Source organism: Ostrea edulis, chromosome 2, assembly GCF_947568905.1.
Source record: "Ostrea edulis chromosome 2, xbOstEdul1.1, whole genome shotgun sequence".
NCBI lineage: Eukaryota > Metazoa > Mollusca > Bivalvia > Ostreida > Ostreidae > Ostrea > Ostrea edulis.
This window is the reverse complement of record NC_079165.1, coordinates 106664643-106677142: the sequence shown is the minus strand read 5'-3', so window position 1 is coordinate 106677142 and position 12500 is coordinate 106664643. Positions and strand designations below refer to the sequence as shown.

The following is a 12500-nucleotide window of genomic DNA, read 5'->3' as shown; positions in this document are numbered from 1 at the left end:
CAATCAATCAATCTGTAGAAGAAAATATTCAACTACGATCCCCTTCAACCAGGTGAGCTAAAATCTTAGATGGTTGTGAAATATATCGCGCTGTTGCGTGTCGGTAAATGGGACGGATTCAATGTGTAAACATCGAGGTGTTTTCTTTTTCGTTAAGAAGGACCTTTAAACGAAACGGGACAATTAATGGCCATAAACAGGTTTTCGTACTTTCATTTTGCAATCCATGAGTAATAGTATAGGCAAATCCAGATTTACGCAAGTCATGCAAGCCATTTACCTTGATCTCATTCGATATTGTAAATGTGTACTACAAACTGATAACTACTAAGTATATAAATACTAAGTATCAACACAGTCGCGGTCCTAACACATTTAATCAAACAACAACAAAACTCGCACACACAATACATTATATTCTACATGTAAATAGCTGTTAGTCACAATACCAATGCTTAGTGTAATTATGTACACAGCATACTGTGAAGAACGCATAACTAAAATGAGGAATCACAAGAACCGTAGAACATCAATATCGTGATATTTAAAGGTACAGCCATTACTCACCTTACGACTGTCTGTAATTATTATCAACTAATCAGACCATTATGGAACCACCTTCTTGTCATAAACAAGTAGAAAAGTCCCCATTGTACATGGCCCAAATAATTCCAGTTGTGACCTCTATTTTCCTCTTATGTTGGTACAATGATTTTATTTCAATTTCATCGACCCATCCTACACCTATCAAACAGCAGTTTGACCCCCCCCCCTTTTTTTTTTTGCGGGGATCCGCGGCCAAACTTTGCCCTACCAAGTGTATGAGAAGTTATATAGCTATAATTATTTTAAAGTTTTCATACATGTTATAGGTTGTTACACCGTGGGATATTATTTTAGTTACCTCCAATTTAAATTATAGATAACAAATGCAAAAGCTGCAGATCAGAAAATGTCACAACGGCCAACTTAGTAAAATAGTTTTTCACCTTAAGATGGCGACAAAGGGGCGTAACTTGTGGGGAAATATTTATACGTATATTAGTTTATCGTTTTAGTACGAACGCTATGGAGGGATTTCGTTCAAGTAATTAGTACATATCTGTTACAACTTATTTGTAAATATACATGATTGTATAATATTGACAATTGTTTTCTTAAACTCCTATGTCTCCTTGTAGAAAATCATACTTCCGGATAGTTCGCAAATATTGAATTAATAGTCTAAACAAAAATGTTTACAATGTTTGCAAGTAATAAACCTTGCTTGTTGTTTCGATGTATATATTTGTCGATTTCTAAAAAAAAAAAAAAATTAATAGTCGATCGATCGCTTACGTTTTCAGTTTACATCTACATATTGTATATATTGAATTTGGTATATACATGTAGTTTTAAGTCACCTTAACAACGTTTTTCATGTCACTGCATTCTTGTTGCTCCTAAATTTACGAAAGATAAATCTCTTACCTTGGTACAGTTTTAAATACAGCTATTTATTTCAACAGAAATGGGTTTCTGAATGTCATAGATCAGGAAAAGGTGTACTTTATAATTTATTTACGAATAGTATTTTTACTTCGAGAAATTATCTATAGAAGCCAATGTACCAAGAAATATTATTCTTACATTAATTAGCAAAATTTAGAACAAGTAATCACAGGTTACCTATTGAGACAGGCAGATGGAGTGGTGTGCCCGGAAACCAGAGAATTTGTAATTTATGTGGAAATGAGGTTGGAGATGAGTTTCATTATATCATGACTTGTTCAGCTCTTAGTGATAGTAGAAAATTTTATTTACTTCCTAAATATACAAACAAACCAAATGTCATAAAATTCTTTAACTTGTTTTCATGTAAAAGTTATCTATTATGAGTAATCTTTCCAAAATTATAAATATAATTACCAAGAGAGTTACCCTTCCAGGTTAACAATTATAAGCTGTACATTCTTTCATGCATTGCATCAAATGAATTCTTTGTCTAACATTGTGTATATGTATATCTTCTCTATGTTGTTTTTTGCAATATGACAATAAATTGAATTGAATTATAAAAACCAGGCAGAAATAAAGATATAAGATTCATAGTAATTATATATTTCTTTAAAATTGGCATAATTACATTGGCCATACTACCCATAGTTCTCTGCGTCTCCGCACGCCGAGTTTGGTTTGCGTGCAAACGAACTCTGGCAGAAGTCTGTTACATTGACATATATCTATATGAATATCTAATCTTATATAAAAATGAATTTTATGCATTGGTTATTAAAATATCGAACTTATTGTAAACCATCTAGCCCTGGTACAGTCTACAATATCCATTGCATAGTGGCTACACATGAAGGGGCTTTTTAGAAATATCCTTCACGTTCCATGTATGTGAATTTCAAAATTTTGTTCCATTGATTTCAAAGAATCTAAATCAATTTAAAAAAATATATAAATTACGGTTAGAAAATATGCAGGTTCATCTAATCTTGGTTATCTCCCTTGTACATATCCCTTGATCCCCCTATAGATATAGTTTCTATATGGAGGGGGGGGGGGGTCAAAGTAGATGTGTACAAGTATAAAAAAAAAAAAAAAAAAAAAAAAAAAAATTACGTTAAAACACAGGCTCTCCTCATTGTAAATATTGCTAAATAGAATCACTCCCCTTCTATGATAGCTGTAGGTTAGCCTCCAGTTCCCAAACTCTCTTTACTTATAACTTTTTAATTAGGTTCCAGTGGATTCAGTTTTCTAATCATAGCAAGGTTTTACCCCCCAAATTGTTGCTCCTGTTTTTTAGTTAATATAAAATTTCTTGTTTTCTGCCTCGTTCACACGAAGAATGCGAATTAAATCCGAACCGCGTTCACGCGGATATTTTAATGCGCATTAATTAACTTCGAATCAAAATTTCCGTTTTACTTGAAAGTTAATGCACATCCCCTATTTAGCTGATAGTCTTTATGACACTACGTCACAAGAGCAGATGCATGGCAATTTTTAAATGTTTTGTGAAATTATTTTTATCGATCGATTCGTTTGTTTATCATTTTAGCTCAGTGGTTAAAGCATTGGGCTGGTGTACCGCAGATCTCGAGTTCAAATCCGCCTGAGTCTTTTGTTCATATGTGTTGAAATAATTTTGTGAAAATCGTGTTTTTATGCTAGGGTTCAGGACCCCCTCCCCCCTTTCCAATTAAGCTACATGAGTTGACTTAATTATTTTTTGTTGAAAATATTTCTAATACATGTCAACAACGTCTTGCATACCCCTAAAGTCCAAAATAATTCAAAATATAAACCCCTTTAAAAAAAAAAATACCCTCACTGGTTATTATAACACTGCCTCTTTGGTCTTTATACTTATCCTATATTACCATATCTTTTATGATTTAATCAATTCGTACTGATTTTAGAAACTATTTCAGGGTGTAGTGAGCCACCTTGTTATCTCAGTATACACCATGCAGATCTACGTGTACTCCAAGAAATGGAGGAATCAGTCTGTTATTAACCAATCAACCATGACGGTAATCACGTGTCATGAATATTTGAAGGATTAAACACAATTTTTTTTATGCAATGTCTAAATTGATAAGAAATAGGAACAATTAAAAAAAAGATTATTCAACACACAGAAAAATACTCGAAATCTTGTCTCTGAACATAAGTGCGTGGAGGACAATGATATGTGCAGTTTTATCAAACCATGAGCAAATAAATGAATAAAATAAAACAAAATAATCTAATACAAAAAACAAACCTCGTACTTTCAATATGCGATTGTTGGTAAAATAAAACATGTATGTAGATCTAACATGAATACAAAATGTACAATGACAATCTTATGGACTGCCGAATTAACATAAACTCAAATAATTCAAGATATCATCAATTCAATTATTGCTCTCTTTAATTGAATTAATGCGCGCATTAAATCAATTATTACTCTCATCAAATGAATTAATGCACGCTTCAATTCAATTATTGCTCTCATCAATTGAATTAATGCGCACATCAATTGAAATAATGAGAGCAACAATTGATTTAAAATAAATAAATTTTTGCTCTCATCAAATGAATTAATGCGCACATCAATTCAATTGTTGATATCATCAATTCATTTGAAGAGATCATTAATTCAATTGAAGCGCGCATCAATTCAGCTGAAGAATTAACGCTATCATCAATTCAATTAATGTGCGCAATAATTCAGAATTGAAGATATCATTTATTATTTGAAGAGATCTTTAAATAACTAAATTGTTGCGCGCATCAAATGAATTGATGATATCTTCAAATAATTGAAGATTTCTTCAATTATTTGAGTTTATGTTAATTTGCGCTCCATACAATCTGATTTTTAAAAAAAATAAGATCTTTGATCCGCTACATTATTGTTTTGTAGCTACACAAAGCGACATAACAATAATGTAGCGGATCAAAGATCTTATTTTAATCAGATTGACTTACTTGACTGTCCTCTTCGTCCCTTACGGAACATAGAGCTGAAACAGTCATCCACCATCTAACTCTGTTTTGAGCAATTTGTTTGGCTTCTCTCCAGGTGGTTCCAATGTTATCTAGTTCTTTCAGCCTTGTTCTTCTCCAGCTATGTGTTGGTCTCCCTCGTCTCCTGCATCCCTGTGGATTCCAGTCCAACGCCTGGTTTGTTATGTTGTTCACAGGTTTTCTCAAAGTATGTCCAATCCACTGCCAAGATCGTTTTTTGATTTGTTCATTCACTGGGTCTTGCTTTGTTTGAATATAAAGGTTCTCGTTCTAATGGTTCGAGGCCACCATATTCTACATATATAACGAAGACATTTATTGACAAACACCTGGATTTTGTGTTGGAGTCCTTTGGTAAGTCCCCAGGTTTCAGATCCATAGAGTAGAACAGATTTTACGTTTGTGTTGAATATTCGGATTTTTGTATTTGTAGAAAGTACGTTGGATTTTCATACAGGCCACAGGGGCTAAGCCCGTTTTGGGCCCGAACTCTGTGATACCATAAATCACAAAGTTCGGGCCCAAAACGGGCTTAGCCCTTATGATACAGGCTTTAGCATGGCAAATGCCTGTCTTCCTTTGCTTATCCTAGAATTAATGTCTTCTTCCGTCCCACCTGTTTTGCTTACAATACTTCCCAAGTATGTAAATTGTCTGTTTTCTCAATGTCTTCACCTTCAACTGATGTTGTTCCCCCTTTCCTGATCATAACTTTCATTATTTTGGTCTTCTTGATGTTAACTTTTAATCCGATCTTTCTCCCCTTTTGATATAGTTTCTTGGTTTTGACTCTCCTGTCTTTTATACGGTGGGATAGCAATGCTAGGTCGTCAGCAAAGTCTAGATCCTCACCATTGTATTCCTCTCTTTGAATCAAAGGCCTGTCTTGTAACTCAGTCAATTACTATCAAAAACAAGGTAGGTGATAGAAGGCATCCTTGTTCAACTCCATTTGTTACTTGAAATGGTTCAGTTAGGTTTGAATCATGTATTATTTGTACATTGAAATCTTCATATAATGCTTTTATCATGTTGACTATTTTAACTGGCAGACCGTAATGTCGTAGCAACTTCCACATTCCATCTCTGTTTATACTATCAAAAGCTTTCTCAAAGTCTATAAAATTTATATATAGTGAGGACTTCCACTCTACAGATTGTTCGATGATGATTCTGAGTGTAGCAATTTGGTCTATGCAGCTTCTGTTTTGTCTAAAGCCAGCTTGTTCTTCCCCGAGAATCTTGTCTAATGCATTTTTAATCCTGCGCAGTATTATACGACTCAGAACTTTGCTTGCTGCCGTAAGAAGGGTGATACCTCTCCAATTTTCACAGTTACTAAGATCACCTTTCTTTGCTAATTTGACTAGTAGGCCTTTTTTCCATTCTGATGGTAAACACTGTTGGTTCCATATTTTGTTCAGCAATCCCTACAAGTGTTCGATAATTTCATTGCCACCTGCTTTCAGTGCTTCTGATGGTATTTCATCTTTTCCAGCTGATTTTCCATTTTAAGGGATTTAATGGCAATCTTTATTTCATTCCTGCTGACACCTTCTGTTCTGATGTTAAGCTCTTCTCCTGGGTCTAACTCTATTGGTTCGTCTGGTTCTGGTCGATTTAATATTGCTTTAAAATGCTCGTTCCATCTTTCCATTTATTCTTCTAGCTTTGTTGATGTCTTTCCATGTTTATCTTTCACAGGTTTTGATTTGATGGTTCGCCTGTTACTGAGTGTTTTAGTGAGGTTTTGATTGGATGGTTCGCCTGTTACTGAGTGTTTTAGTGAGGTTTTGATTTGATGGTTTGCCTGTTACTGAGTGTTTTAGTGAGGTTGTAGAGGGTTTTGATGTCTCCTCTATATACTACTTGTTCTGCTTCAGTGGCTAAATCGTTCACAAAGTTTCTTTTGTCTTGTCTGCAGTGCTGCTTGACTTCTTTATCTATCTCTTGGTATTTCCTGTTGGCTTCATTTTTCTGCTGTCTTGTTTTTGCATTGTTGACACTATCTTTTGATTTTTGTCGTTCTTCAATGTTTGCCCATGTTCCTTGTGATATCCAATCTTTCATTTTGTTAGTGTTTTTCCCAGCACTTTGTCACATGTCTCTTTGATGGCAGTTTTACCCATTTCTCACTCTGTGTCAATGTCTAACTCTGCCTCAATATTAGTAAGTGCTTCGAATCTATTCCTGAGCTCAATTTGGAATTCTTGCTTTTGTTCGACATCTCTTAGCTTCTCAACATTGTATTTTCTACGTTTGTTTTGTCTTTTTCTCTTTTGCAAGTTTGGTTTTTACTTTAGCTATCACTAAATGATGGTCTGAGCTTACATCTGCACCCCTCATTGCCCTCACATCCTGTAATGAGCTTCTCCATCGTTGACTTATCATGATGTGATCAATTTGGTTTCTGTTTTTTCCATCTGGTGATTCCCAAGTTGTTTTATGTATATTTTTATGTGGAAAAATAGAACCACCTATTACAAGTTCATTGATCTCACAGAACTCAGTCAGTAATTCTCCATTTTCATTCATTTCTCCTGCTGCTGCATGTTTTCCCACAACTCTCTCCCCGTTGGCGTTGTGTTGGCCTACCTTGGCGTTCATGTCGCCCATTAAGATCTTTATATCACGTTGTGGGATGTTTTTCCAAACTAGTTCTAACTGTTCGTAAAAATGTTCTTTATCCTCTATTTCTGCCTCATTTGTTGGTGCATAACACTGTACCATGGTAAAGTTTTGACCACGAGCATTAAATCTGGCCCATGGATATAATTCGTTCATTTACAGGTTCCCATCCATTAGGCTGTTTTTTGTTTGTTTAGAGATCATGATGGCGACTCCTTTGGTGTGATGGTCATTTTCATTTGGATTACCAGCGTATAGGATGGTCTCCCCGGTCACTAGTGTTACAACTCCACTTTGGTTCCATCTAGCCTCACTAATTCCAAGGACACTTATTTCATAGTTCCTCATTTCTTTTGCTATTTGCGCACATTTACCAATTTCATACATGGTGCGCACATTGCATTGTGCAACTTTAATGACTGTTTTTGACAGAGGTTTCAGTATAAAACTTATACGGTACCAATTTTGATGCACCAGATGCGCATTTCGACAAATAATGTCTCTTCAGTGATGCTCAACCGAAATGTTTGAAATCCGAAATAACTATGAAGTTTTCGAGCTAAATATAGCCAAAAACAGCGTGTCAAAAAAGTGGAGCCCAATTCGTCCAAGGATAAGAGTTATGCATGAGGGAGATAATCCTTAATTTTGAAATGAATTTCTAAAGTGTGTTATATGTCATTCGCTGTCGTCGGTCTACAGTTGCTGTGTTTAAGATACCTGCTGCCACATCCCTAACAGGGCAAACGGCAGAATTTTTGACTGCTTCAGTTTCTGTAATCCGCGATTTTTTACAGGATTAGGTGATTGACCCAATGCCAAACCAGGAGGGCCAGGGGTTTATAGTCAACCTTCCTCTAGATGAGCTGCTTTCCAGAGCTAGTGACTCTCATCCAGCCATTGGTTTTGTATCAAGTTGTCCTTCTGTTAGATGAGCTGCTTTTCCTAATCTATGATCTCCATCTGACCAACTGATTACCCACAGCTGGAGCAAGGTTGATGAGTGGTGGGGCATGTCCACACGCCGGTGGGCCTACACACTGCATCTCTATATAGGGCCCTTGCTGCTCCGAGATCCCCTTTCAGTTCAGCCTGAGATGCTAGATTCCAGTTGACGTGCATTGCCACGGGGAGGTATTGAAGGAGTCTTGGCAGTGTAGAGGCTTTGTACTGGTAGAGGAAGATTTACGCACTCGACCCCCCCCCCCCCTTTCACCCACAAGTAGGCTAGTCATCGGCAGCAGTAGATCTCCGCCACTAGACGCATTTCACTACCCTGCGGTGAAACATCACCAATGCACAATCTATTAATAAGATTGACTTATACCAAACATGTCCTCCATATTTTATGTTTCCTCGTTACCTTTCTGTGCCTCCATAACCGCAGACGACCTTGACCTACGCCCACTACAAACATTGGCCAGGGAAAAGGTTTGCGAGGGGTCTAGTTCAGAACAAGGTGAGGCATAGTTAAAGCAGTCTATTGGAGCATATAAACAGAAGTGCAATCTTGAAATGACGTAAACTGTCTTTGCTAAACTTTAAGTATTTTAGAATATTTATCGCATCATGGACGAACAAAGCTAAAACGAAAGTAGAGATACAGGTTTAATATATGCTGACAAACTGTATCCTGACCCACTGATTTTATTTAATGCATCATGATTCATAATTGACTTGAAAAGGTTTACATGTATATATATATATTTGGTGCATCGTTAAATCTGGAGTATAACCTTAAATATGCATGTATATCGTACGTCTTCGTTAGGATCACTTGATACAGTCGACCAAATGTAAATAGGCCTAAGAAGATCTTTGCACTTCTCGTTTTTATATAGTTCCGTGTGTAATGGCCTATTGACCTAATATTTTATCGGGCGCCTTAGAGGCACAGCTAACACTGTTTTGATGTGTAGACAATTTGATAAAGCAGTGAAGCACGGATAGGTGCCTGGGGCCCTACCACTGGGAGGAGGGCATAGATATTGTAATAGGTATAACCTGACAACTTTCATACTTTTTAGGCTGTTTAGTTGGGAGTTTATTTGAGTGGGTTTCACAGATCAGAACCCCCTTATGGCTGTATATCTGATATCATATCTAAATCGTTGAGATCGCTGGAGAAGGTTTGCCGAATGAAATATAATTATATTATCTGGTGTTTATACCCCCTCCCACCCCCCTATTCCATTTTAAAGTAAATATTGTTTTTCAATATTGAAATATTTGTACATCAATAAAAAAAATTGAATATGATAAATTCTCACATCCCTATTTTCTGTAGATTTTGAAACATACAATTCCTTTTGACACTTTTTTTTTTTAAATTTGAGCCTTGCGATGGGAATTAAAAACTTCGACATTAGGGTCATTTTAAGGATGTATATCTCATCTTTGGAATTATCCATAATTTGAGTTTCTCTGATTGAGAAATTATCCATAAGGTGGATTTTTAATTGAGAAATTATCCGTAAGGTGGATTTTTGATTGAGAAATTATCCATAAGGTGGATTTTTGATTGAGAAATTATCCATAAGGTGGATTTTTGATTGAGACTACTAAGATCTGGATAGGGAAGCAGTTCACTTTTAGTCGGTATGGTGGTATATTTCTTCTTCCTTCTTCTTTATGGAGTTGACCTCTTTCTTGAGTGTAATTTGTAAACTCCTACTCGGTTAAAAACAGAAGGCTTCTTCAGATTAAAATAATGTACACAGTCACTGTCGTCTACCAGGGATCCAGCTGTGTCCAGGGCACAGTCTAATCTGGCCCTGCCACCCCCACCCACCAACCCCACCCACTCAGTGAGGTGCTGCTGTAACGGACTCTGGTAGACGGTTCCAGTCCCTCACTGACCGAGCTAAGGTGTTCTTATAGAAACTGGTGTGTGGATGTCCAAAACAGTGCCCCCTCAAGTCCTGGCATCTCCAGGTGTGTAATACTTAATGTTCTGACAAGTCAACATAATGTTCTGACAAGTTGACATAATATTCTGACAAATCTATATAATTATTTGACAAATAATGACAGAAATAACGTTCAACTCTAGAAAAATGTAAACATATAAATTCATAATTTACCTAAGAATATGTTACAAAAGTTAAAAATTATGTATAGGCGCGTACCTACTTGAGTGTAATGAATTTAAGCCTCTCTGTAACACGCCTACTCGAACCTAACGAAGTTACGCTCCCCTGTAACGTGTCTACTCAACCCTAACGAAGTTAAGCCCCTCTGTAACATGCACTCAATCCTAACGAAGTTACGCTGCTCTGTAACGCGCCTACTCAACCCTAACGAAGTTGTGCCCCACTGTAACGTGTCTACTCAACCCTAACGAAGTTACGTCCCTCTGTAACGTGCCTACTCAACCCTAACGAAGTTAAGCCCCTCTGTAATGTGCCTACTCAACCCTAGCGAAGTTACGTCCCTCTGTAACGCGCCTACTCGACCCTAACGAAGTTACGTCCCTCTGTAACATGCCTACTTGACCCTAACGAAGTTACGCCACTCGGTAACGTGTCTACTCAACCCTAACGAAGTTACGCTCCACTGTGGATTAAAACGTCACTGATCCGTCTTTATGTTTGAAATGTTGCATATTTCATATTTTGTGGTGCGTAAACAAACCTCTCGTTTTCCTTTTTAATGGAAAGATACTAAACGATATCTTATATTAAAAAAATGAGTCATAGGTTCCGAAAGTAGATTTATACCCTTAGTAAAGCGACAGGGGCACATGTGAGAATATAATTCCACGGTGGACTTCAGTACAAGTATAATGGATGAAGATGAAAGTCAAATATACACAACACATTGAACAACAGCTACCTTCAATCTGACTAGAGTACAGACATATATTATACTTATAGGCGTGTACTTTCGTCAGATTGCCACTAGCTTCTGAAAAGAATGCTGGTACCTGTGATGATGTATTCTTTAGAATCTTTTAAATCATCTATACTCATAAATTATAATAAATGTTGCCAATAAAGTCCGAAACGCTTGCTTCAGAGTTACTGCCTGCACCTTTATTATTGTTTCATATAAGAGATGAAGTCTGTAAGCTTTATCGCAATTCACCTTTGAATTAGAATGCTTTGGCCGATATAGTATTGCGTTGTGTGACGACACAATTGAATCTGATTGTAATACAATTGCGAAATGCAACAGAAACTCTCATTGGTCCATATGTATAAGTCCGCCCAAATTCCCTTATACAGGAGTAGACAGCATTTGAAAACATGACGGCCAGATGCTAAATGGAAAAAAAACTTCAAAGGAAGAAAGAGAAAAAGTTGTATTCTTGTGTTGTTGTCTCATGAATTTAATATAAAAAAAATTCCTAACATATTTTCCTACTATACTTGTGTCCAAACATACCTTCAAATATTTATTAAAGCCTCATACGACCCAAAAACTCCATCACATTCACAGCTTTTGATGATTTCGTTCGTAGACGTAGCCATGTTAGGTAGCCAGTCAATTCAAATCCCGGTTCATTTCAATATTGGCACAATAGCGTCTAGATGTGTACTAATACCCCACAAATATTTTAGCTAAACTGTTTAAAAAATATACCACCCCAGTCCTATTAAATTATAATTATTCAAATAGCTAAACTCACGGCTGTGCGGCTTTCATTAGTCATGAGCGGCCGCGCCGGCCGGTCTCCATCTAATGTCCTTATGTAGCATTTTCGTTCATCTAGAGCTTATTTTACCTTTACAAAAACTGGTACAAAAATGTTTTAATTTCTATTAATTATTCGTGTTGATAATAAATGAAGAGCGAATACATAACTTACAACCGATTTTATGAATAGATACCAATAACAAGAGTTCGAATTGACAGGCTACCTAACATGCAATTTTATGGCTACGTCAACAAACGAAATCATTTGAAGCTGCAAGTTTTCGGGTGGTGTGTGGCTTTAATGAATGTTTGAAGGTATGTTTGGACGCAAGTATATAGTAGGAAAATATGTTAAGATTTTTTTTTATATTGAGTTTATGAGACAGCAACACAAGAATACACCGATTTCAGGCCTCAACCGTCCGCAGCTTTTTGTGACCCGTAAATCGAAGGTTTTTATAAGAGGTGGATCTTTTCAGAGAGCTATGTACAGTTCTCCAGCTACACTGAATCCGCTCGAGAAAGTGGGCGGGCTGTAATCGGCCAATGAAAACTCTTGTTGTATTACATCAAACATGTCATTCAAATTGTTCAATCGTCTCATTCAATTGTGTCGTCACACAACGCAATACTACATCGGGTAAAGCGTTCTAATTCAAAGGTGAATTGCGACAATAGAATCTTACTTGTTAAGTAAATATCGTGAAATTATTTTAAAAACCTGC

The 12500-nt window shown here is 36.4% G+C and overlaps 2 protein-coding genes across 5 annotated transcripts in view; one reads left to right on the top strand and one right to left on the bottom strand.

Moving 5' to 3' along the window:
* Positions 1 to 619, bottom strand: part of LOC125679718 (uncharacterized) — a 22307-nt gene extending 21688 nt beyond the window's left edge. Inside the window, exon 1 of one of the 2 annotated variants that reach the window (XM_048919162.2) lies at positions 568 to 619. The gene's annotated coding sequence lies outside the window, so the exon portion shown is untranslated. The remainder of the gene's footprint in view (positions 1 to 567) is intronic. The other variant, XM_048919163.2, reaches the window with a different exon arrangement.
* Positions 620 to 8505: 7886 nt separating this feature from the next.
* LOC125679511 (uncharacterized) overlaps positions 8506 to 12500 on the top strand; it is a 29042-nt gene continuing 25047 nt past the window's right edge. Inside the window, exon 1 of one of the 3 annotated variants that reach the window (XM_048918776.2) lies at positions 8506 to 8596. The gene's annotated coding sequence lies outside the window, so the exon portion shown is untranslated. Of the gene's footprint in view, positions 8597 to 9918; positions 10072 to 12500 lie in introns of those variants that run through there. The other 2 variants (XM_048918777.2, XM_048918778.2) reach the window with 2 other exon arrangements.